At 42.5% G+C, this 27,698-nt stretch overlaps 1 long non-coding RNA gene across 1 annotated transcript in view; it reads right to left on the minus strand.

Annotated features, from left to right (window-relative positions):
* Window positions 1-27,698, minus strand: part of LOC140622346 (uncharacterized) — a 217,160-nt gene that overhangs the window by 168,495 nt on the left and 20,967 nt on the right. Inside the window, exon 4 of the long non-coding RNA XR_012022130.1 lies at window positions 21,975-26,354. This is a non-coding gene — a long non-coding RNA (uncharacterized lncRNA). The remainder of the gene's footprint in view (window positions 1-21,974; window positions 26,355-27,698) is intronic.

A 27,698-nucleotide genomic window follows, 5' to 3' on the forward strand; every position in this document is an offset into this window, starting at 1 on the left:
CTCTGCAGTAGAATTCTTTGCAGCTGTTAAAAAAAAAAAAGGAATAATAAGTACTTTACTAATAGGAAAAATATCCTAAATCTATATCAATAACTGGGAAAAAAGCCAGTTGCAGAATAGTGCGTTTAGCCAACCGTTTGATGAAATATATAGATATGTGTATATATTTGCTGTGATAGACACAGAGTATCTCTGGAAAGATACACAAGAGATTTACACTCAGGGGTGGGGGACATAGTGGGGAATATGGTGACTGAGGCAGAAAACTCAAGACAGAATTTTTACCCCAAAGTCCAAATGCCCCATCAGCCACCAGGTATAGACCTAATGTTAAGATGGAACCAGGGCAGCCCCGGTGGCCCAGCGGTTTAGCGCCGCCTTCAGCCCAGGGCGTGATCCTGGGGACCTGGGATCAAGTCCTGCGTTGGGCTCCCCGCAGGGAGCCCGCTTCTCCCTCTGCCTGGGTCTCTGCCTCTCTCTGTGTCTCTCATTAATAAGTAAATAAAATTTTTTTAAAAAATGGAAGCAACAGAGCCTGATGCTATTGAATATTTAAATCACAAAAACTATTCTTCTGATTTCCTGATCACCCAATTCTGAAACTTCCTCCAGAGACTTCATTCTGCAGACTGTCCAGCTGACAAGGGTATAGCAAGTTGTAGAGTGAAGTGATCACCGTCGCTCTACTATGGCTTTAGGTATCCATCTCCTGCAAGCTTTGCCAACTCGAGGCACCATCCTGGGGTTCCATCAATTCTGGGGGATCACATGGAGATTCTACAGGGGTAGGGGCTGAATCTTGGATTTGAATAAATTAACCAAGGTAAATTCTTCCTTGTTTGATTTCTTTTTTTTTTTTAATATTTATTTATCTATTCATGAGAGACAGAGAGAGAGAGAGGCAGAGGGAGAAGCAGGCTCCCTGCGGGGCCGGATGCAGGACTCGATCCCCAATCCTGGGATCAGGCCCGGAGCTGAAGGCAGACGCTCAAGCACAAGCCACCCAGGTGTCCCCCTTGTTAGACTTCTTGGCAGTCAGCTGGTCCCCCCAGCCACACGCCACCAGCACCAGGATGTAAAATCCAAGTGTCTAGAAAGAACGAAGTTTGTGTATAGTATCCCTTACCTTATCCCTTACCTTATCTCTATGACACAGACGTCCTTGACTGACACCCAATTTACCAATCCACTGGTGAATTCCCTGGAACTGTGAGCTCCGCCCTCTCTGAGCCACATGGCCTTCCCAGAGATCACCAGGATAGTTCCACCAAGTAGGTCTTCCTGCCGAGAATGAGAACTACACCGTGTAGGTAAGTGTAGACTTGCCAGGACCCGCTACCAAACCATCAACTTCCTGAGGAAAAGAGCTGCCTAATGGTCTTTGTATTCCAGAGAGGTAGTAGGGTACCTCACGCAGCGTAGACATTCGACACGCTCCCCTCGCGTTGCCCTGAATTCCCTGCTAATATATTACCTGCCCAGATAAGGCAATTACTTAAGCCACTTTAATCAAGGTCCTTACAGAATTCTCTTTCAGGTGTGGCTTCTAATCTAGTAAGGGAGATATTTTTGCCTGTAGGCCTTTTGACACCCTTTAAATGAAATCAGAAATGAAGCCAGTTACTGAAACCACTTATACAATCTGCTTCGATAATATACTGTTATCTGGCAAGGTCTGAAAATGGGTTTTCTATTTTAGGTCATAGAGACTCTCGACGTTTCAACATACATGAAATATATAGATGGATATTTTCCAAATCGAAATTGGATTTTTAAAATATGCTGCACTAACATGATGCCGAATGAGGTGGAAATCTTCTTTGAAATTATAGAGGGGTGTTCACTGTGCAGGGGAATCCGGGCAGGCCTGGGGGGCAGCAGATACAGGGGGCCAGGTAAGCCAGGTTCAGCCCCTCCACACATGCAAACCCTACAAGCAGCCAAACCCTCTGCTTTTTCTATTTAATGTGTTGGTTTCATACATGATTTCATTTTTGAAAGATTTCCACTACTTTTTTTTTTTAGTTTGAAAATCCAGTTTTTTATTTTTTATTTTAAAGATTTTATTTATTTATTCATGAGAGACACGGAGAGAGGCAGAGACCCAGGCAGGGGGAGAAGCAGGCTCCATGCAGGGAGCCTGATGTGGGACTCGATCCCAGGACCCCGGGGTCACACCCTGAGCCAAAGGCAGGCGCTTAACCCCTGAGCCACCCAGGGGCCCTGAAAATCCAGTTTTTTAAAAAGGACTTAATCTTACTGGGCCTCTCGTTGTTGTTGCTGTTGTTGTTATTATTTACCATAAATCTTCCTGCCCTGTATCTGCGCAGAAGTGCCGGGTAAGGGAACAATGGAATCACTAGCATGTTAGAAAATAATGTTTATTGAAAATACAATGTGATCTTTTCTTGCATCCCACTTCCTTTCACCTGCTTTCACAGCGGTTACTATTTCCCCAAGGTCATCTCTGCCGCTCTCCCGTCTTCTAGCTAGCACCAGCCCATACATACGTCCACCCTGCAAAACGCACAACCCTGGAAAGGTCCCACCAAGTCTAAACCCCATGAAGGAGGATCCCTCAGTGACACGTCTCAGAGCAGAGTCCTGTCCCCTGAGAATCCATTGCCACTTGCTTTTTGCCAGGAAATATCCCTAATATGAAAACTCTGAGGGACGCCTGGCTGGCTCAGGGGTTGAGCGTCTGCCCTCAGCCCAGGGCATGACCCCGGGGTCCCAGGATCGAGTCCCACGTCAGGCTCCCTGCGTGGAGCCTGCTGCTCCCTCTGCCTGTGTCTCTGCCTCTCTCTGTGTCTCTCATGAATAAATAAATAAAATCTTAAAAAAAAAAAAAAGAAAACACTGGATCTGTAAGTATTGAATAATATATTTTTTTCATTTTATCTTATTCTAACTCCAGAGAATTAACTGCAAACTTTAAGATATAAAAGACTACTTTCTTACATATAAAAAGACGTCCAATTGCTCCTCCCTGAAGAAGCAAATGTCAGCACGCTAAAGCAGAAAATGAAGAGAAGCTTTAAATTGGTAAGAGATGACAGTGAAATACGGAAGGAGGCAGAGGAATCTAAGAAATCAGATCAGCTGTGTCATAATTACCAAGAGTCCAAAATTAACCTAGACACCTACTTCTGAATTTATCCTTGGTGGGACTTGATCTCTGCTCCCCTTTAACTTGATTGGGGCATTATTGTCAGAACCTATCAATCTCATCTGATAAATTACCTTTAAACAAGTCATCAGACACCCTGGAGATTTGCTGTTCTGCGTTAGTCGCATTTAGATCAGTGCCCACACTAGTTAGTGCACCATGACTATTCCAGATCAAAACCTAAGCAAATAATCCTTTCCCAGCCCGGATAAGAACAGCACCACTGCGCCATGCTGTGCGAACGCCAGGTACCTTGATGGAGTACTAATGGCCTATTCATCAGAGCACCGGTTAAATGGCCCCAACACCTGCTCGACATCAACATTAATATTCTGATAAACGCTTTACAGAGACAAGCGATGTCACCACCATCCTACACCCACTCGAGCTTTCAGAATGGAAGACATTGGGTCAGTGAGCATCTATTTCTGTATAGGATTAACAGTCACAGACTTGAGCAACTTGAATCTAAACCCAAATACTAAAATAAATCATTGTCTTCCAGCACTAAAATATTCTGCCCTATTCTTAAAAACTTAAATCTTTGAATAGTTTTAGGATTCCTCAGTACACATGTCATAGCAAAAGCTATCCTGTGCTGGAATTGATTGACCGTCAACATTTAGTGACTGAGTACCACCAGGTACGAGTCTCTGGGCTTCAACAGATGGGAGACTCCACCTCAGCCATCACACTGTAAGGGGGAAGTCCTGGGTTCCAGTGTCCAAGCTACCGCCGAGCTTAAGTGGTCGCATGGCCTACATGACCTTACAGAAGTCACGTTGTCTCCTGCCTCTTTATTCTTGTCTCTAAGATATAGAAGATGAACTGGATCCTTTCCAGCATGAGAGTACTATGAATATTCATGCTTCTGCCACCACGAAGTTTGCATCACGGGAAGCAGAAGAGAGGACTCGTTCTCCACACACCAACCCGACCGCATCCAGTAGGTTGCTTGTGCCCTCCTGGGAACACACAGGTCCACTGTGGCCAGTTTTGCTCTTCAGAGCTGCACTTGAGATAAGATTTTGGGGATCGTTGAGGCGCTACTGGGAAAGACATACTTACCACACAGTGTCAACAGCATTTAAGAACTTTCTTTTGTAAGTTGAGACGTTACAGCACAGGAGACTAATAATTCACTATCGTGAAGGACTAATCCGTGTCCTTAGCAATGAACAGGACTCCCAGTGCTCCTTCCTCCATGTGAACGACTCCATCTGGATATCTGTGTGGCCACTGATTCACCAAAAGATCAAATGAGCTCAAACTTTCAAAAGAAGGATGTAGATTGACTTCCTGTATACCTCCTGGACGTTGTGATTATCATTAATACTGACATCGTGTAATTACTGGGACTGAGAATTCAGAATGAGGAGCTACGGTCTGAAGTCTACCATTTCCGGATCTGCTTACAAGCCATTGCATTCCAAATCTGAAGGAAATTCAAGTCTAACTCCATCACTTTAGAGGTCACTTACGCACCCATACACACATACACATACATATTTACCCGGAGAATTAACCAATATTCCTAATATCCTGTAGCTAGCAGATGCCAAGCCCCCCAGCTCTCTTTGCTACAGGCAACAATTGCCCTCAATATACGCACGTGACAAAGCCATCTCCAAAGTTCTTTCTAGTCTAAATTTCTAGGCTCCCTGAAGATGGTTAAAGTTCAGATGGCTCACTCTCTTCCTAAACACAGTTAGGCCTCCCCTTTTCTGGGTGGAGCTGAGAGTAGTGCTCTATCCATCAGAGCTCTCCCTTGCAAGTAACGAAAGACTGGCTGATTCACAAAGGAAAAGACTTTTCCAGAGGATTTCTGGATAGTTTCCAGAATCATCAGGAAATATAGAGAAACAGGCTAGGAAAACAAGAACAAGAGAAACGAGGCAGCAGCCAGGACCACAACGGAAATGGGGCAATAGGCGCGACGGATGGGGTCACCACCGCAGCAGCCGCTGTGTTCTGAGCCTGTGCATTTCTGCACCCCTCCCCACCGCTGCCACAGCCCCACACTGGATTCTCTCATAACCTTGGGTATTGCTTCAGGATTCAAAGAAGGGTCCCAGTGGAGCTCCGCACCCAAGCCCTAGCTGCAAGGCAGGTCAAGGAGCTTGCATCCGACCTTTGAGCTTCCACCGTGGAAGGCAAGCTCTGCCACAGGACGTCCCCAGATGTAGGAGGTGTCCAGACCCAGGAAAGCCAGCCAGCCATCTAGACAGGCAGACAAATAAGCTTTTGTCCTCAGCAAGTAATATATTGGAGAAACTTAAAGAAATACATCCATGTGTATATAAATGAAACCCCTCTGATCATGACTGAAAATTATCATTATACAATATTCAAACTAATCTCAAGAATTTAATAATAGTGTATAAGTCCATTTTAGCATGATACATGCAATTATCTAGGAGGATCTGCACAAAAACATTTATGCTACTACCTTTGGGTGGTGGGAAATGAGTAATTTTGAAAAATTTTTTAAGATTTTATTTATAATATATATATATAAGATTTTATTTATTTATTCATGAGAGACACAGAGAGAGGCAGAGACACAGGCAGAGGGAGAAGCAGGCTCCATGCAGGGAGCCCGACGTGGGACTCGATCCTGGGACCCTGGGGTCACACCTGAGCCCAAGGCAGATGCTCAACCACAGAGCCACCCAGGCAGCCCTAAATTTGAAAAATTTATGCTTACTAGAGCTTTAAATTTTCTGCCACTTATGCACTTGTATGTAATAATTTGTGTGTAATAATTTGTTACCAAAATAACAATTAAGGGAAGAGAATTCTACTGATAATTCTTATGATTCCAGAAAATTAAACAATATATGATGCTTTCTTTTTTGAAAAAGCACTTTAAGGGCAGCCCGGGTGGCTCAGTGGTTTAGTGCTGCCTTCAGCCCAGGGCGTGATCCTGGAGATCCTGGATCCCTGGATCGAGTCCCACGTTGGGCTCCCTGCATGGAGCCTGCTTCTCCCTCTGCCTGTGTCTCTGCCTCTATCTCTTTCTGTGTCTCTCATGAATAAATAAAATCTTAAAAAAAAATAAAAAAGCACTTTAAGCTTGTTATGACATACACACACACACAAATCTTTTACATGCTAACTTTATTTTCAGTTAAAAATAAATGTGGGTTATAAACTTAACTCACAGTTTTCCAGAAATTAAAAAGTGAAATCTTTTCAATTATTTTTTAAAGATTTATTTATTTATGAGAGAGATAGAGAGTGAGTGTGGGAGCAGGGGAGGGGCAGAAGGAGAAGGAGAATGTCAAGCAGACTCCCGCTGAGCACGGAGCCCCAATTTGGGGCTTGATCTCACAACCCTGAGATCATAACCTGAGCTGCAGCCAAGCGTCAGATGCTTAACCAGCTATGCCACCCAGACACCCCCTTTTAAGTAACTTTTATTTTTTTATTTTTTTTAATTTTTATTTATTTATGATAGTCACAGAGAGAGAAAGAGAGAGAGGCAGAGACACAGGCAGAGGGAGAAGCAGGCTCCATGCACCGGGAGCCCGACGTGGGATTCGATCCCGGGTCTCCAGGATCGCGCCCTGAGCCAAAGGCAGGCGCCAAACCGCTGCGCCACCCAGGGATCCCTTAAGTAACTTTTAAAAGGAAGGGGCACATCCCTGATTCAGAGAGGGGTCAGCCTGTCAAAACAGGCTCCTTACCATATTTCCATCTTTACCGATTCGTGTATTTCCTTTAAGACCATCTTTACTGACATCGGTTGCAGTTGCCTACAGCTTTCTACTGCTCTTGCTTCTGGAGGGTTAATCTGTAACACTAGGGTTTCTTGGCACTCTTTCCTTCTCTTCCCTAAATACTCAAGCCCTTTACCCCTTAATTTTGCTAGCTGGTTCTGTGCCCAGTCACTATTTAAAACTGGAGACAATCCCGGATTCAGACAGCTGGTCTGGTTCTGTGATCTGTGGTCCCACTTGGTTTTACCACATATGACCCTAGATCACAAACACATTAAGGGCAGGTACATGAACTGGGAAGTTTAATAAGCATAAGGTATATGTGCAGAAACACGGAGCCTATATTGTAAAGTTTGCACACCATGCTTTAAGAAGGAAGGAATTTACAGCGAGGCGTATTGAGCATCTTTTTAAGCAGAGTTGCAGCGTCCCCTCCAAGCAGAGAGGCCCCTAACATTCTGTGAGCAGACCTTGATGTGTCCTATTATTTCTTTCACCTGGAGCATTGTCCCTGAACCTCTGCAGCAGGTTAAGGCCTGCAGATTGCTCAAAGAACAGTTCAAATGCTGCCCTTTTCCTGAGGGATGTACACATGTGTAGCTAAAAATAAAAAGGGGAGGGATCCCTGGGTGGCGCAGCGGTTTGGCGCCTGCCTTTGGCCCAGGGCGCGATCCTGGAGACCCGGGATCGAATCCCACATTGGGCTCCTGGTGCATGGAGCCTGCTTCTCCCTCTGCCTATGTCTCTGCCTCTCTCTCTCTCTCTCTGTGACTATCATAAATAAATAAAAATTTTAAAAAAAATAAATTAAATAAATAAATAAAAAATAAAAAGGGGGAACGCAACCCTTAAAGACAGACACAGATCATAATCACAGGTACCATCGCTACCAAATACCAGACTTGCTCGTCATATCGACGTTGTGAGCATGGATTGATTAGACCTACTATGTTATAGATGCCGTGGCCACCAAGGTAAGTAGAGTCTCTGCCCTCAGAGCATCTTCAGCCTGAAAGAATCAAATACAAATCTCTCCCACTATTTGAAATAAAGTATTCCTATAAAATCTTTCATAAGCCAAAATGGTTCTTTAAAAAAAAAAAAAAAGATTTTATTTATTCATGGGAGACACAGACAGAGAGAGAGAGGGAGAGAGAGACAAACCCAGGCAGAGGGAGGAGCAAGCTCCGTGCGGGAACCCAATGTGGGACTCGATCCCAGGACCCCTGGGTCACGCCCTGAGCCCAAGGCGGCGCTCACCCGCTGAGCCACCCGGGCTGCCCACAAAAATGGTTCTAAAGCAAAGAACTAATTACCATTAGCTTCTAAGGAAATTTTTAAAAAGTATTTCCAGGATTTTAGAATTCCCAGACCCATAAAATAACCCTTAGGCTTTTCTGAGGCCTTGGAGTGCCTCGCGCTAAGCGATGCACATGACAAATCCAGGTAAAGCCCAGATGCTCACAGACACAGGTCAGAGCCACGCAGGCCTGCCGGGGCCTCGCTCCTGCACAAGGAGCGCCCAGGTGCGCGGCCTCTGGAGCTCGGCTCTTGCAGGGAAACGCTGAATACACCTCACCTTCTGTCATAACGTCCAAAATCCTTGGGGATGTCCTTCCGTTAGAAAACAGGCAGGAATGCAGGTCTTCCATAAAAACAAAAGGGTAAAAGGGGAACTTTTGAAAAGTGGGGCATACCTGTGTGTACAAAAAATCGTTTGGGGATCCCTGGGTGGCTCAGCGGTTTAGCGCCGCCTTCAGCCCAGGGCGTGACCGCGGGGTCGAGTCCTGTGTGGGGCTCCCTGCGTGGCGCCTGCTGCTCCCTCTGCCTGCGTCTTTCTCTCTCTCTCTCTCTCTCTCTCTCTCTCATGAATAAATAAGTAAAATCTTAAAAAGCAATAGAAATGTATCTCTCATAGCTCTAGACACCAGACATCTGAAATCAAAATGTGGGCAGGGCTGGATCCTCTGGAGGCTGAGGGGGCTCTGTTCCACGTGTCTCTCCTGGGTGTGTAGATCCATCATTCCATTCTCTGCTTCCACCTTCTCCTCCGTGGTTCTCCTCTGTGTCTGCGTGTCTTCGATCCCTCTCTCCTTTCTCTTAAAAAGACACCAGTCGTTGATTTAGGGCCTACTCTCCATTCAGGAGTATCTCAGGAACTTTACCTTAATTACATCTGCAGAGACGCCATTTCCACATAAGATCACATTCCCAGGAGCCTAGGGTTAGGACTTGGACTTAAAATTTGGGGAACACTATCCAACCCAGTATACAAGGCAATTGTTTTCAAGTCTGTTCCCACTGTTACTTCTCTAAAGGCCACAGTTCCCCCAGGGAGCTGTGAGAACTCCTGAGCATGTGCACGGCTTCCGGCAGGCAGACTTTCTCCCAGAGCAGCAGGGGCAGGTGGGAACTCACCGTCGTGCACCGTAGCTATCTTGCTCCCTTCATCTCCCTGTTACATTTCTTGCCAGTCTGTTGGCTTCTTGCTTGTCCCAACCAGGAGCCCCACTTCAAGCTGTCTGCATCAGTAGCCTTCCTTGTTTATTTGCTGACTCTTTCTGACAATAATTGAGAGTGTGGGGTTTTGTACTCCCGTCTCTAAATCAAAGCAGCCCCCTCCAGCAGCTAAGCTCCCTTTGTTCATGGCTCACCCACCTGGCCAACTATCACGTGATAGAACTACAGGAGCCAGAACAGGAGCAGCCCAGACTCCCCTTGCTTATACTTGGGGCTCCTCAGTTCCCATTAAGCAAACACTTACCAGTTTGTTGTATGCCCTTAGTCAATTTCCAGGTTTCTTTTTTTTTTTTTTAAGATTTTATTTATTTATTCATGAGAGACACAGAGAGAGAGAGAGGCAGAGACACAGGCAGAGAGAGAAGCAGGCCCCATGCCGGGAGCCCCATGTGGGACTTGATCCCAGGTCTCCAGGATCAGGCCCTGGGCTGAAGGCTGCGCTAAACCACTGAGCCACCCAGGCTGTCCAATTTCCAGGTTTCTAAAGTGATTGTTTTTGGTAGTATTATCCAGTTCTATCACTGTTTGGAGAACAGAGAATTTGCTCTGCCTGTCACTCTACCATTGCAAAAGCCTGGCTCCCCAGTCTCTAGAGAGTAACTTTAAAAAGAGCCATTGCCACATCACAACTGTACTCTCATTAGTGGAAGGAAAGAGAAATCTCCAGAAATGCACGCTCTGCACAGTTGGAATGGGCCTGGATAGAGCAGGAATTGACAACAATTTAGTTCCTCTTTTCCTTCAAGCATGTTTATTGTCTACATTTCTCAATATCTCAATGGTAAAAGAAAAGGATAGAACTGCCTAAGCCTATATTTTACAAAATAAAAGAGTTTGAAATCTTCATAGAATAATCCATCCATCAAGATGCAAATTGCTACAGCAATTGCAGATCACTCTGTATGCACAGAGAGAAAACATTCGCCTGTTATTATTGTCCATGGACCATATTGATTCACTTTAAATATTTATGAAGTTTTTTACTTTATAAATATATAAACCTGTTATTATAAAGTTTCCGTAGCTCTTCTTTCTCTAACTAGGAAGCCAAGTCATCAAAAACCACTCCCATTTATAATGCAGTCTGGCTCAAAGGTGATAAATGTAATCAGTTATTATTCTTCAGGGCTATTAAGACACAAATAAGTCTGTTTTCTCATGTTCTTTCGCCTGCACATACCCATAAACACAACCACAAGATATTCCTGCTTCAGATGCTGCAAGCTGGTAACCTCTGGCTGAAGAGTAGATTTTATTTAGCTCACATTATAACTTTTTAAATATGGAGTTAACAACTTAAAAAGTATAGATTTCATATAAAAATATGAGTACCTGCCTTTCCTTTCCTTTTTTTTTTTTTTTTTGCGAAAAGATCTGGAGATATCAAATCTAAAAATACGTATCCTTTTTAAACAAAGCAAGCAATCTTCAATATGGAATCCCCACCTGTCCTGGTAGTCTCCCTAATACCAAGAACCAATAACAGCTACCATTAATCATTTCACTTGCATTACTTTTCTTTCTATGGTAGAGAAATATTTCATCTAAAAATGTCTATTTTAAATGGAAAGAAAAAATAGAAACCCAGAGGGCTCTTTGATTATCCTTTCCCCAATCCTGCTCACTTAATTATGCTCCCTGTCTGGCCCTGTCGAGACATTGGAGTTTGTGATCACCCCTTTTTATCCCTAGATGAGAACCAAATAATCTCTTGAAATAAAAATAAATGAAGATTGTGGGATTCTTGCTTATCAGGATGGCCTATACCAGAAGGGAATCAAGAAGCTAAAATTGATTATATAGTCTAAGAGTCACCTGCCCAGTTTCTAGAGCAAGATACTTGAATTCAAATCCTGACTTTGCCGTTATGGATTGTGTGATCTTGGGCAAATTATTTAATGTCCCTGATATTCAGCTGTCTTATTGTTAAAATGGGGATAATAATAGCATTTACCCAGTAGGGCCATTTGAGGGTAAAATTAAGTGCTCAGAACGGTGCCTGGTTAGTAGTAAATGCTACATACATTGTAGAACCAAACTAAAATGGAGTCCCTTACGTCAAGGACAAACGGAGATGTTCAACGCAGGTCCATAAAAGAAACCTATTCCTTACAGATACTTACAGCTTTCTCAGAAATCATCAGAGGACACCAGCCAATCCTCAAACACCAAACCTGTTCATGGCACTTCTGAATTTTCTTATCCCCTCGACTCAGCTACCCTGATCCAAATAAGCAAGAAGACCACTAGGCGGCCAGTTAGCTGAAAAAAAGTCAAATAACTTCCATATTTATCCTATGAAAGTCTCGTAGTCTGTGACCAACCCAGAACTCAATGCTGCCATAGCCTTGAGTTTCCAAGATTGCAGGTCAAAAGCCTTGCAAAAACTCATCATTCTGCTTTGTTTGATTCAGTAAGCAGAGTCTGGTTTTTGACAACATGTTCGCTATTATTATCATAAGAAAGGAACTGTCCTTATAAACATTCCCACCTTGTCCAGTGTCGTTGTAAGTGGCATAGTTGGTAAAATTATCTAGCCCCAGAATACATATAAACACTTTGATGAAATTATGCCTACACAATTAAAATTAAATAGCAAAGCAATTATCGAATAAAGTGAGCTAATGTAGATGGTTAATTTGCCTGGATAATTCATGTCCTAATTTTTTTAATCTTATAAAGTAGGTAGTAGAGCTCAGATCCCAAATGTCTAAGTCTCTACATAAACTCTCCAAATTCAATTGGCCTACATATTCCTAATTTAAAAATAAATAAATAACTTGTTTAAAAACAATAACAGTTATGTCTTCAACAAGAAGTTCGCCTCACGGCTCTACAAATATTCATGCCTCATCTAACTAGTAGTCCCTTGAGCTCACATTTCTACCTCTGACTTTTTCCTTTCCAAAGGAAAAGCAAACTTCCTTCTCACTGTCACCGAAATCTCTATGTGGATGGTCAGGGACTTATGACAGGGTGGCAGGATGATATGGGGCAGGAAAGGAAAGAAAATAAATCATGTACCTAATACAAAGGAAAGCACAGAGCACTAATTGTAATTTTATAAAGAAGAGAAGATACGCAAGTATTAATTTGTCACATGCATGTTCCATAAATGCACTAAGGGGAAATACATGGACATGAGTACCCTTGAATAAAGTATAATGAGTCTTAACTATCTTGCCTGGAAGCAATCTATATGCTGAAACGTTGCCCAGCAGGACAGGGAGATCCTTAGCAGCTCTAACCTGCACATAAAGAATCTTTCCCAGGCCATTCCAGTTCCCAAAGGCTCTAGTTTCAACTCCAGGGCAATTTATGATATCTACCGGAGACTCTCAGGGCAAAGCAAGACATTATATTGGCTGATTTGATGAATCAAGTCAAAGTAGCCACATCAAAATGTAATTCTCAAGTCACGTAACCTACAAATATTCTTCATCTTTACCCCAATCTTGCAGCCACGGAATAAAGGGTAAACTTCAGGATGAGACATCTCATATAACAATTAATTTTTTTCCTGAAAGTTTAATGATTCTTAGAAAATTACCAACTTGGACATTCTAGATGCTTCCATGGAAATAGAGAAATGCTACAATGGGCAGTTTTAAGTTTCAAATGGGGCCACTAAAGAAGACATTAATAAAACAGTGAACATCGGGTGCCCGCCATATAATAAGTACTATAAAAAGTCTAGGGGTCAAATAAGTAGCCAACTTTTTCCTACTCCATCCTGTCCAACAAACCCTCCCGGCTTCCAAATTCATTTGCCAGCATTAAATTCACCTTTATGTAAAACTGAATTAAGCTCTTCTGGATTAAATAATTTAGGACAACTGGAAAAGAGGCAAAATACATTTTTCTCCTTTTAAAATAGTCACTTAGAAAATAAAATATACCCACAATACTATAAAACACCCCCACAAACAGCACATATACTTGAGCAGAGCAATATAAGGGTCCCATGTATTTTTAGACCAATGCAAGCTTTGGACCAAACAAGGTGGAGGGAAATAAAGAGTCGGGCAAAGGTCGCCTGGAATCTAATCCTGAATGCGGACACTCGGCCCCTGTAACCCTGCACAGAACACTGTTCCTCTCTTGGACCAGTAAATGAAGAGACTAGATGAGATTTTAAAAGTTCGTTTCAGGGATGCCTGGGTGGCTCAGCAGTGGAGCATCTGCCTTCGCCTCAGGTCATCACCCTGGGGTCCCCGATGGAGTCCCACATCGGGCGCCCCGCAGGGAGCCTGCTTCTCCCTCTGCCTGGGTCTCTGCCTCTCTCTCTCTCTCTCTCTCTCTCTCTCTGAGTCTCTCATGAATAAATAAATAAAATCTTTAAAAAAAAAAAGTTTGTTTCAGCTCTGATGAGAGCTTAATACAAAGAATACCAAAAACTTTCAAAAGGCTTATTGCTGTATTCCATAATGATTGCTTAAAATTATTAGGCAAATCCTGAGATTTTCACTTCAGTGGTGTTTATTAGGACAGGCTTGGTTCCCAAACTGAACCTTTACATACACACGGTATATACAGAACCAATCAGTACAAGGTAGAGTTAAATGTGAAATCCTCCGGGGGTTTAACCCGAGGGAAGATGATATGTTTAAAAGGACAAATATCCTCTAGAAAAAATACACAAACACACATTTTTCATGCAATTTTAGAAGATTCACAAAACCTTAGATTAAATTTTGAGAAAAACTGGAATTTGAATATGGGAGGCAAAGGGGGGTTTTACTTAATGAGAGCTTCCTAGCCCCTGGGGAGAAGAGTATCTACATGGCATTTTGCTTAAAATCTAAATGCATTGTATTCGACAGCCACCTTATGACATTACTGCAGCTAGTCTCCAGCTAAAATTCAGATCTCTTGAAACTATAAGGCAAATCCAGCTTTTTAGTCATAATTAAGCTTTCAAAAACATTAACAGAATATTTTCATTCATTCATTCTGAGAAGGAAATGCTGTTCATTTTCATTCAAAGACCTGCTTCCTTTTCATTCTAAAACAAAACAAAACAAAACAAAACCCAAGGAATCTGAAATAAAGCATGATGAGATGCCCTCTTGTGTTTCTAAACAGTTAATGCAAGGATTTTTTGAATTCTAGCAATTTGGAGGATTTCATATTAAACAGTGAACACAGCAGGATTTTAAAATCCTAAAGCACTTCTGTTGACCTCCAGCGACCGGAATATCTCCTTATGCAACAGAAGTTCCTCTTTGCCAATTAAAAAGTCCTCATTCCTCTCTCTGTGTAATAGCACATCCTGTTCCTGGCTGAGAAGAAAATAAAATTAACCTTGGGCTGGCGGCTGTGCGCCTGATTTCCCTGGGCGAGTGAATGAGCTCACCAAATGTATAAATAATGTGCCCAAGTCTCCTTCTTGCTCAGGTTTTTTCTTTTTTCTTTTTTTTTAATTTTCATTGCCCAGAAGCCTGGAGCACAATTGCAACCTGCTAATATGTTAATACTTTCACCAGGGCTTGATTCCAGTTGCTGAAAAACCAATAAGATAACAGTAAACACAGAAGGATGGCCCAAACTTCCTGTTCTTTGTTGGCAGGATTTTGGTGTGCAGCTTGCAAAGTTTGACAAATTATGCAAAGAAACAAATGTAAAAGGACAGTTCGGAGATCTAAATTGAGGTGCTGGAGCTCAGTTGTTTTAGTGGAACTGCCACTGGACTGCTGCCAGTTGCATCTGGGCAGGAAGGAAATGCAAATTAAAAGGAAAAATTAGGCCATTTTAGAGCAAAGCGATTTTTCAGCAAAAGCTCGGTGCTGACACTAGCGAATAAAGAAGGTATTATTTAGTGTTAGATTGGATTGATTGATTCTTTTCCTCGGTCATTCTAAACTGCGTCTTTGGCTCTTTCCTGGAGTCACCGAGGTGTTTTGATTAGGGCTCGTTATCTCGGCAGAGTACCAGTTGTCATCTTTGTTACTTCATACAACCCAAGATCTATTTATTTTAGAGATGGACAACGGAGAGGGAGAGAGAGAATCCCAAGCAGAGCCCCCCCCACACACACACACACACACAAGCGTGGAGCCCAGTGCAAGGTGGGACCTCGTGACTCTGAGATCATGACCTGAGCAGAAACCAAGTGTCGGTACTTACCCAACTGAGCCCCCCAGGCGGCCCCATACAACCTCTTCATCTCATCGTACTACAGAAAGTGCTTCTGTCCTCATGTAGGACCTGTACACTTGACTGAAATCAAAGGTAATTGCTTTTTTTTTAATGGTCTTTCCATCATCTTCAAAACTTGAACAAACAACAATTTTGATCTAGAAGATTAAACTTTGGAATCAAAGCTGGATTTTAGACACCTCTCTACTACTTACCAGTCCTGAGAACTTGAGATCCCTCCACTGTAAGAGAAATACTGGTTTCAATTAGATCATCAGGTGGCTGTTAGAATAAAATAGATACATATGGAAATGCACTTTGATACTACTCTTCGCACAGATTTTTATTAAGTCATTTAATCCTTACAACTTCATAAAGATTATTTCATCCCTATTTTACAGATAAGAAAACTGAGGCAGAGAGATTAAGTCACTTGCCCAAGGTCTCCAACTACTATCTGAAATCTCTGAGATGCAGACCCACTTAGCCAGAGTCCAGAGCTCCCACCACACCACCTTTACACATACCACCTTCCAGTATGGATGTCAAGTATTGTTATGCATTCATTCATCAGCTCCATATCGACCATCTACTACCATAAGCCTCACATTCTGATTACAATTGGAAATTATCAAATCAATGAGATTTGTATTGCTTTTCATTTTCACACTCTCCATTCTTCACCCTCCAGGAAATAAAGAGAACAGGACCTAGGAAGAAGAAAGACGACTCAAAACCCATCACTGAGACCCTTTTGAAAATAATCACACAGAATTTTGAGACGCTGCCATTCAGTCGAGAAGACCCTTTGTGGCATAGACTCACCTACCATTGGTAGGAAGAGTTGGAGGTGAGGAAGGCAATGATGCCCAGCACACAGTGTCCCCTCCACAGGCAGGTGTGCAGTCTGGACCAGGGTTTTCAGCTCACTGAACAGCAGAATCACATAGTGGCAAGCCTCAACTCCCAAGCCACCTAAGCCTCAGCCTTCTTCAGTAGGTCATCACAGGGCCCAAGGAGACGATGTCCATGAACATAATTGTTGGACTGTGAAGGGCTCTTTCATGTTAGAGGTAAAGACCAGGAGACTTGCAGCAAGCGACTCCTAACCTCAACAAAGACTCCAGAATTGGCAGCTGTATACGGGAGACATAGATATATTTTGTTTTTTAAAATGGGAGAATGGGGGATTAAAATCTCAGAATTTGTTTATAATTATTTAGAAAAAAATGACCGTTAGAAAAAGGGTAATTAACAGTTTCGACACTAATAAGGCTTTCTCTTCCAAAGCAATATTCTCCTAGAACTTCAAATAAGTTTAACCTCATTAATCACATTCTCGCATAGTAAGTGGTCATTACTATTAGTTATGTATTTTTAAGAAAGGGAAAATTTAAATAAAATGAGAATAAATGGAACTGTAATATAATAACAAATATATATTTTATTTTCATGCTCAGTTTCTAGCACAGAGCTCCAAAACCCTAGTAATTTCCTAAGTGATAGAGATGAGAGAAGTGTCTTGTTATTCAAAATAAGCCCCTTCCAAACCTACCTGAGTTTGTGCTAAAGTGCTGACTGCTGGATAGGTTTGGGTGGGAATTAGTTGCCAGAGGAGTCAATCAAGTGATTAGAAGGTTAGAATTTCCAGCCCCATTCTTGACCTTTAGAAGGGGAGAAGGACTGGAAATTGAGTTAATCATCAATGGCCAATGATTTAATGATTCATGCCTACATAATGGAACCCTCATAAAAAAACCTAGATAGTAGGGTTCTAAGGGCTTTCAGGTTGGTGAATGTATTCATGTGCCAGGAGCATGGCCATCCCAGACTCCACTGGGACAGAAGCTTCTACACTGAGGACTTTTCTGGATCTCACCTTATGTACCTCTTCATCAAGCTGTACATTTGTATCCTTTATAATAAACTGGTAATGGTGAGTGTTTTCCTGAGTCCTGTGAACCATTATAACAAATTATTAAACCTGAATAAGGGGTCCTGGGAACCTTTGATTTGTAGTCAAGTCAGATAAAAATGTGGGTAACCTGGGACCCACTAACTTGCAATTGGCATGTTAAGCTGGGAGCAATCTTATGGGTTGGGAGTTCTCTTAACTCTGGGTTGTTAGCATCAAAATTGAATTAAAATGTAGGAAATCTAGTTGGTGTTGACAGAGAACTAGAGAATTGCTTGGTGTGGAAAATCCACACATGTGGCATCAGAATTATTGGTAGTAAAAACAGATAAGAGAAGGGCTATCTGGGCATTTCTACACAAAGCCACAGCATGTCACCTGCCAGGGAAAAGATTCCTCTATCAGGGAACATGCACATTCTCTTTGCTTGGAAGTGTCAACTCCTCTTTGAAAACGCTGGTTACATATGGACTCTGTCTTCTATAATTTGCCATTCTGATAAACAGTAATGGTATTAGCTTGGAAAGTATAGCATCCCTCTCTCATCATATCCTTCCACCCATCTTCTAGGACACCTAGAAAGAAGAGGATCCTGGGGGCTCTTGTCAATCAGTTCTCATCACACACCACATCACACACATACACACCGTGCATGAGAGGGTACACAGGTTCTGACTCTGAACTTGCTGGTAGAAGCTTCATGGACATAGATGGAATGCATAAGAGATTCCCTAAGTTCACAGTAGCCACTCAAGAGGTCCAAGAGTAACCCTAGTTACTCTATAGTGCCTAGACACTCTTCTTTAGAAAGACCTATGGAGCCTAGGAAGAAGCACATCATAGCAAAAGGGATAAGTCTCATCTAAAAATGTACCACAAAACAGAAAGTAGTTAACACACTGTTTTCCCAAAACCTAACAAGGGGAGATGTAAATTCTGTAGATTTGGGGGACATGTATCCTGAAGGGAGAAGAGCCAACTAAGTGACATGGGATTACAGATCCTGGAAAATGCTTTAGGGATATAGACACTGATTCTACTCGACATGGCGCTCTACCCTTTGACTAAGAATTTCCAGTGTCCACAAGCTACTAGCAAGGCGGTCTTACATTTTTAAATGCTAATTTAAAAGAATTTTTTTTCTTTTTATCTTGGGCTGAAATCTGCCTCTATTAACTCACATGTACTAAACCCAGGACTTCTGCAGTAATGAGAATAAGTGTCTATGACAGGTCCTGAAAACTAAAAAGAAAGATAGTTACCAGTCCCTCTCCAAGCCTGCTTTTCTCCAAACTTGCTACAGTTCCCTTTGAAACTCAGATGGCATGGTTTCTATGTCTCTCAAAAGCCCGAGAAGCTATGTTTTGGGGTCTAATTTCAGTGTGTTTAAGAATATCTGAGATGCTTGTTACAGATGAAGACTGCCAGTCTCCAGTCCCCCACCATGTTCTAATGCAGGTGGGACATCTGGGATGGGCCTGGATCAGAATGCATGGGCCTCCCCTCCTGACACAGGTAGCCTATGGCCACACTTGAGAGAGTGCACTAGTGTATTCTTGCAACACTGAAGTATGACACCACAAACTGGACATGGTCCCCAAAACTCCCTCCTACTAATTCAGGGCCCAATGAGACCCTTACCTTCTCTGGTCTCAACACATGTCTATTTCCAAAGCCTCACCTCTTTTAGACAAACATTTTGTCAATCCTACCCTTTGCTAATATAACTGCAAGGTGCATTAACTGTGATATCTAAGTGAGCATGCTTCACGTATGACCCAAATCAGAATAATGGGAGTTCTGTTTGGATGTATCTTATGAGGGGAGCAGACCTAATTCAAAAGCAACCTTTCAAGTCCTGATGGCCCTGGCTCTGCCTAACGGTGAAAAGTCCTGACAGACCAGGAATATTCTTTTTTTTTTTTATGATTTTATTTATTTACTCATGAGAGACACAGAGAGGCAGAGACACAGGCAGAGGGAGAAGCAGGCTCCATGCGGGGAGCCCGACCTGGGACTCGATCCCAGGAATCCGAGATCACTCCCTGAGCTGAAGGCAAATGATCGACCACTGAGCCACCCAGGCGTCCCAGCCTAAGAATATCCTTACACACTGATCTCTTTCTAGTTGAAATTTGTCTTTACTATTATTATGCTCTTTAGAAAGTTTCTTACTATGTTAAAGGTTATATGCCTGTTCTTATTTTTGATCAGACCCTGTCAATATTCTTCATAACCCCCCAACGTCACAGGTTCTGTTGAAAATTACAAGATCCTCTTCTGGGAAAAACAAAGGACAGAACAGACTATTTTCAGCTGGGGTCAAATGGCAAGAGAAAAAAAAAATGGCAAGAGATCTAGTGTCCTACCCAGCAGAATAGTGAGGTGGAAAACAGGCACTCCGGGCTCAAGGATGAGTCGGGAACAAGTACGAAGTCCTGTCCTGGCCAGGTATCTGATACGACCAACAGAACTGAGATCTCTTCATGAGCAAAGACAAGCGTCCATATCAGATGCAGGCGTGTCGACCAGAATAGAGACTTTTCTTGTCTCTGATCTAAGCAGAGAACTTTGGAAGAAAGCAGTTCAAGAGCCAGGCTGGTTCAGACACTCCAAAAGAATAATGTTTATAGAAATAAAACAGAAGATACTGATCATCAACATTCATTAAACAGTTCAGAGAGGCCCCATGTACCCATCAAGCAGTTTCCTCAAATGGCAACAATTCATGCAACTATAGTATAATAGCAAAATTCAGAAATTAACAATCACAGATCTTACTCGGATTTCTTTTTTTTTTTTTAATTTTTTTTTAATTTTTATTTATTTATGATAGTCACACACACACAGAGAGAGAGAGGCAGAGACACAGGCAGAGGGAGAAGCAGGCTCCATGCACTGGGAGCCCGACGTGGGACTCGATCCCGGATCTCCAGGATCGCGCCCTGGGCCAAAGGCAGGCGCCAAAACGCTGCACCACCCAGGGATACTCATCTTACTCGGATTTCACGTGAGGTTTTTTCCCTTTTAAAAATACTAGAAGGTGGAAGGGGAGGAGGGCGGGGGGTGGGGTGAGAGGGTGACGGGCACTGAGGGGGACACTTGACGGGATGAGCACTGGGTGTTATTCTGTATGTTGGTAAATTGAACACCAATAAAAATTATTTTATTAAAAAAATAAAAATAAAAAATAAAAATAAATAAAAATACTAGAAGGAAGGAGCACCTGGGTGTCTCAACTGGCTAAGCAGGTGCCTTCAGCTCAGGTCATGATCCTCAGGCTCTGGGATCCAGTTCCCTGCTCAGTGGAGAACCTACTACTCCCTCTCCTTCTGCCCTGCACAACCCCCCCCCCCCCCGCAGGTCACATACTCTCTCTCTCTCTTTCTCTCTGTCTCCAAAAATAAATAAAATCTTTAAATAAAAATATAAATAAATAAATAAATAAATAAATAAATAAATAAATAAATAAATAAACAAACAAACCTACCTGGATTTTAAAGTTTTTATTCAAATGCCCATTAGTTAAAATACAGTGTAATATTAGTCTCAGGTGTACAATATAGTGATTCAACACTTCCATACAATACCCAGTACTCATCACAAGTGTAAAATTTCACCTGTTTTATACACACTCACTTCTGTTTCTCTGTGTGTGTGTACTTCTATGTAATTTTGTCATATATGTAGATTCATGTAATATTATATCATGAGACATGATCATGATATATTATGATACCATAAGATCATACCATGATAATATTATCGGGTTTTAAATTTCCTAAATATAGTCATTTAATCTTTATACTTCCGTGTTTTGGCAAGGTTATTGAATTAGCATTGTAGTGATAGTCATCCTCAATATTAATCAAAGAAATACTATTTGAAATCTTTTTTCTCCTTTAAATCAGCAGGTTTTTGTTTGTTTGTTTGTTTTTTAACTGACAGTAGTTAACTTCAAAGTATGGTAAGTCAGGCATTCTTTCTTAGGAGAATGTTGCTCTTAGAAGTCAAAATCAGTAAAAGTGTTCTAGCAATAAATGTGTATCAAGAACCTTTTAATGTTTCACACCCTTTCTTCTAGCAATTCCCCTTCCGGAAATACATACTAAGAAAATAATTAGAAAGTCAGGCAAATAATCCTATTTAAAATCGCTCCAAAAATGATAAAGTACCTAGGAATACACTTAAAGAGAAGAGAGACCTGTACTCTTAAAACAATAAAACATTGATGAAAGAAATTGAAGATGACGTGGGATGTTGCCTTTTTGCTTCATCCTCGTCCTATCTTTTGTTACCATCACAGGAGTGAAAGGTCACTGCCAGCTGAGGGGCTCTCAGCCTTCTCAGTAAGGCAAGGGTGATGTAACACTACAGTAGACACATGATCCATAAAAATAAATGTGGGAAAACCAGCCACAATGGGGAAATGGAAAACACAATTTCCCTTTCCCATACTGTCTTCTCCATTACTTTACCCACACATGCACCCACATGTTGGCCGGCTTACTGTGGCTTAGGTTCCAGGGGACGTTGGTAAAAGCGAGTCTCGCGTTCCACGTCCAAGTGTTCCACGCACACTCCCGCCGTGGCTCCCCAGCTATGCTCCTGCCCGAGCCGCGTCCCCGCAGGATGGAGAGGAGAGTGGGAGGATTCCCAGACACCCAGGATATTAAGCTTCTTTAATGGCAGAGGATATGGAAACCTCCATGAGAGGGTATAAAGTGGCAGTAGCACGAATGGGAGCAAGAGCTGTCAGGTCTTGCCCACACTCTGCAAGGGGATGCATGCTGTGGGGACGCCACCCTCCCGGGGGTGAGAACTTGCTACGTGGAGGGAGCCTTTTCCACCGAGACCCGACGCCTACCTGCTCTGGAAATAACTCAGCCTACGCCTGATTACAAAACACCCAAGTCCTCCCTAAGTTCTCACAGCCACGTTAGGAAAACCAAACCACGTTGGAAAACCAAAGGTGCTTTTTCCAGAACCACGCTCCTCCTGGACTGAGGCTTCTGAGTGGCCGAGGTGCATTCCTAGAACTGTCATTTCCAAAGCACCCCAGAGCCTCAAGCACTGCTTTCTGGAAGTGCCACGGGGACAACCCACAAGAGACAGTGATGCTGTTGCCGAAAGTAGTTTGGCTGCCAAGTACTTGGCAACGTGCTAAAAGGCAGGACAGTCTTACTGGCGGTTCAGGACCTCTTGCAAAATCAGAGACCAATGTACTCTTCCTGGTTTTTTTTTTTTTTTTTTTTTTTTAAGATTTTATTTACGAGAGAGAGACAGAGATGCAGGCAGGGGGAGCAGCAGGGTCCCCGTGGGGAGCCCGATGGGGACTCGATTCAGGACCCGGGGTCACGGCCTGGCCGGAGGGGCCGCTCAACCCCGGGCCCCCTGCCTGGGCCTCTTGCTTCCAAGCTCCCTTTCTCTCGGGCCAGAGGCTGTCATTGCCAGCAGCCTGGGGAGGTGATTCACGTTGCGAGTCTGTTGTCCTCTGTCCCTCCTTCATCCTTTGCAGGAGGATCAGTGAACTTGGCTCCCCGGCCCTCCTCTCCGGCTGGGTTTGCTCCTGGCAGCCTCCTCACCCTCCTGCCCAGTCCCTCTTGGAGGACGAGCCGGCAAGGGAATGAGCAGCTTCATAGTTCTCTGCTGTGACCACCGTTCTACCGCTTGGCAGCTGGCGAGCAAAGGAGGATTTCATCTCTGGGCTCAAGGACTTTGCAAAGTCACCACCAGGAAAACTGGAGCCTGTGCTGGATTTCAGGGGAGATTTGCTCCCTCCTAACCACCGTATTGCAGGTGGCTGCCACTTTGGAATTTATGGGCTCATGGGCCAAAGAACAAAAGCCAAGAATGTGAAAAGGGGGCATATTTCCAAATAAGATCTTGCCATAATTTTGCTTAAATACCTTCAATGGTTAGCCACTGCCAAAATTTTCAATTCTATTATAGAATTCAAAACCTTCTTAAATCAGAGACCACAAACCAGCAGCCTAGCTAGCACCGAATTTGTCTTGCAGATATAGACAATGCGTTTTAGAAAAAAAATAGAATTTCCAAGAGACCAAGGTCAAGGGGCTTAACATAAAAATCTGGATTTTTGTCCATCTTGGCCGGCATTACTGTATAAGGTTAAATAAGAAGCACTGTGGATAAACACTGCAAGTAGAAGGCATAGAAACTCTTCTCCATAAAACGTAAAACAACGTATTTAGAAATAAATAGAAAAGGGTTTGGAAGGATAGCATTATGTTAATAATACCAGTTACCTCAAGGAAGGAAAAAGTGAGATTGGGGAAATGGAGATTCCTTATATTTAAGGAATATTTCCCCTTTATAAAAGTTCTGAATATTAGTGAAAATGTATGTATGTCTGCTTGTGTGATTGAACATTAAGCAATGGAAAAAAAGAATTTCTTGTCCCTGAGAAAGTTCCTTCAGGTCACGTACGTATACTTTGAAATCCAGTTGTTATTCAAGCGCTCTGTTGTACAACCGCGTCACAAAAATGCAGAGTGATGGGAGAGAGGAAGAATTAGCCCCAGACTCCCCAGGAGTTTTCCCAGTTTTGACTACAATGGTATACTGCTGGGCAGAAAAGCTCACATCACTAAATGACAAAGTCCCAAGTTCTCGTCCTTCGGAAAGCAGTAGCTTTGCGCAGCCCCACCAGTGCCTGCATGAGGGAGAGTCAGGGCCTCCCAGAGCAGAAAGCAGGGCCTTCACCAGCCTGCGGTGCATTCCTCCTCCTCCTCCTTCTGACTTTCTGGTAAATGGCACTATCCCACTCAACATGCCAAGGTTTTAAGTGAAAAGCAAATTTTCCAACAAATATTAATAATAAAGTGCTTTTTAGGGCTTATCTGATCCTTACAAGGGCCTTACAAGTATGTGTTAAGTAAATCAATCTCTGTCAACTAAAAACTAATTGTACTTAAAATAGGATGAAGCATGTGCTCAAGTGTTTTCATAATTTACTGAATTAGAAGTTCATTTTAGTACCACCTGGCCATATGGGTAAAACTCTCCTTTCTGCAGTGGCATCCCAGCAAGAGCCAAGCACACACAAAATGCAGTCTCAGTTGTTTTGGTCCAAGCAGTCATTTGAAATCTTGGCTACATATTCAAATCACCTAAGGAGCTTTTAAAAACCCCTGGAGACCTGGGCACACCCTAGAGCAATTAAATCAATCTCTGGGAGTATGGCCCAGGCATAAAGTTGTTTTTGCTTTTTTTTTTTTTAAACTTCCCAGATGACTTCAATGTACCAACTGCTCAAACTTCAATACGCTTATGAACACCTTACATAAAGACCTTACTAAAGGGTTAATTCAGCAGGTCTGGAGTGGAACCTGGGGCTGGCACATTGGTGTTTTTTTTTTTTTTTTTTTAAGATTTTATTTATTTATTCATAAGAGACAGAGAGAGAGAGAGGCAGAGACACAGGCAGAGGGAGAAGCAGGCTCCATGCGGGGAGCCCAACGTGGGACTCCATCCTGGGTCTCCAGGATCACACCCTGGGCTGAAGGCAGGCACTCAACCGCTGAGTCACCCAGGCTGCCCGGCTGGTACATTTCTAAGGACCTCCAAGGTGATGCAGCAAGGATCTGGTTTCTAGAAACTTTCATACAGAAGCCTATGGAGATGTGTAAGAAACATTCACTGCAGTATTATTTGTAATAATAATGAAAGTCACCTAATAGTCCATCAACACAAGGATGAATTAATTGTGGCATACACAGACAATGGAACATTATATAGCATTTAAAATGTATAAATTATGGCTACATGTAACATCATAGGTAAATCTCAAAAGGCTGAGAAAAAAACTACAAAGGTATTTGCACACTATGATGTCATTTAAATTTTGAAAGCATAAACACTACATATTGTTTACAGATATGTATGATATTAATATAACAATGTACATGAAAATACTACCAGATTCAAGATTATGTTTATCTGGAGAGGGAGAAAGATTAGAACTAGGGAGAGGTACATGGGCATCCGCTGAAACCATGCTTTCTCTTCAAAATAACAGCGTATAGCAAAATGCTAGGATTTGATGGTGCTGGGGAGCTTGGTGATAAGTACCTGCAAGTAAGATAATTTCATTATCTTCTATATTTTTCATCTTTGAAATAACTTCCTTTTGGCGGGGACTTGGTCTTTGGTTTTGGGGTCAAGGTAATGCTGGCCTCATAAAACGAGTTAGGAAGCATTCTGTCCCTGTCTATCCTTTGAAACAGCTTTAGTAGAATAGGTATTGTTTCTTCTTTAAACATTTGATAGACTTCCCTTGGGAAGCCATCTGGCCCTGGACTTCTGTGTCTTGGGAGGTTTTTGATGACTGCTTTAATTTCCTTGCTGGTTATTTACCTTTTCAGGTTTTCTATTTCTTCCTGTTCCAGTTTTGGTAAGTTGTGGGTTTCCAGAAATGCGTCCATTTCTTCTAGATTGCCTAATTTGTTGGCATAGAGTTGCTCATAATATGTTTTTAAAGATCGTTTGTATTTCCTTGGTATTGGTTGTGATCTTGCCTCTTTTGATCATAATTTTACTAAGTTGAGTCTTTTTTCTTTTTAATAAGGCTGGCTAGGGGGTATCTTATTAATTCTTTCAATGAACCAGCTCCTGGTTTTGTTGATCTTTCCTACAGTTCTTCTGGTCTCCATTTCATTGAGTCCTGCTCTAAGCTTTGTTATCCCTCTTCTTCTGCTTGGATTAGACTTTATTTGCTGTTCTGTCTCCAATTCCATTAGGTGCAAGGTTAGCTTATGTATTCGTTTTTTTCCCAGTTTTTTGAGGGAGGCCTGTTTTGCGATGCTTTTCCCCCTTAGGACTACAACAGAACTTGAACTTGGCCACAGCAACTTCTAGCAAAATACATCTATGAAGGCAAGGGAAACAAAAGCAAAAATGAATTATTGGGACTTCATCAAGATAAAAAGCTTCTGCACAGCAGAAGAAACAGTCAACAAAACTCAAAGACAACCTACAGAATGGGAGAAGATATTTGCAAATGACATATCAGATAAAGGGCTAGTTTCCAAGATCTATAAAGAACTTATTAAACTCAACAGCAAAGAAACAAACAATCCAATCATGAAATGGGCAAAAGACATGAACAGAAATCTCACAGAAGAAGAAGACTTAGACGTGGCCAACACACACATGAGGAAATGCTCCGCATCACTAGCCATCAGGGAAATACAAATCAAGACCACAATGAGATACCACCTCCCACCAGTGAGAAAGGAGAAAATTAACAAGACAGGAAACAACACATGTTGGAGAGGATGTGGAGAAAGGGGAACCCTCTTACACTGTTGGTGGGAACTGGTGCAGCCACTCTGGAAAACTGTGTGGAGGTTCCTCAAAGAGTTAAAAATAGACCTGCCCTACGACCCAGCAATTGCACTGCTGGGGATTTACCCCAAAGATACAGATGCAGTGAAACGCCGGGACACCTGCACCCCGATGTTTATAGCAGCAATGTCCACAATAGCCAAACTGTGGAAGGAGCCTCGGTGTTCATCAATACATGATGGATAAAGAAGATGTTGTTTATGTATAGAATGGAATATTCCTCAGCCATTAGAAACAACAAATACCCACCATTTGCTTCAACGTGGATGGAACTGGATGGAACTGGATGATGCTGAGTGAAGTAAGTCAATCGGAGAAGGACAATCATCATGTGGTTTCACTCATACGGGTAAGATAACAAATAATGAAAGGGAAAGGAGGGGAACTGAGTGGGAAAAATTAGAGAGGGAGACAAACCCTGGGAGACCAACAAAGGGTTGAGGAAGGGGAGGCGGGCAGGGAGGATGGGGTGACTGGGTGTCAGGCACTGAGGAGGACACTTGACAGGATGAGCACTGGGGGTTATACTGTATGTTGGCAAGTTGAATTTAAATTTTAAAAAAGGTAAAAAACAAAACAAAAAATGCACGCATTTAAAGCTACAGAAAAGTAAGGAGCACCGAGGTGGTTCATCCTTCCAACTCTTGGTTTCTGCTCAGGTCATGGTCTAGGGGTTGTGGGATGGAGCCCCTCCTCAGCTCAGTCCTCCTCAGGGAGTCTGGCTTGAGATTCTCTCTCTGCCAATCCCCTGGTCATTCTCTTTCTCTCGCTCTTAAATAAATAAATCTAAAAAAAAAAAAAAAAAAAAGCAGCTACAGAAAGGTAAGAATCCAAAAGAGAACACCAACAATTGATATTTATTTTC

This window comes from Canis lupus, chromosome 31 (genome assembly GCF_048164855.1).
Source record: "Canis lupus baileyi chromosome 31, mCanLup2.hap1, whole genome shotgun sequence".
NCBI classification, from domain to species: Eukaryota; Metazoa; Chordata; class Mammalia; order Carnivora; family Canidae; genus Canis; species Canis lupus.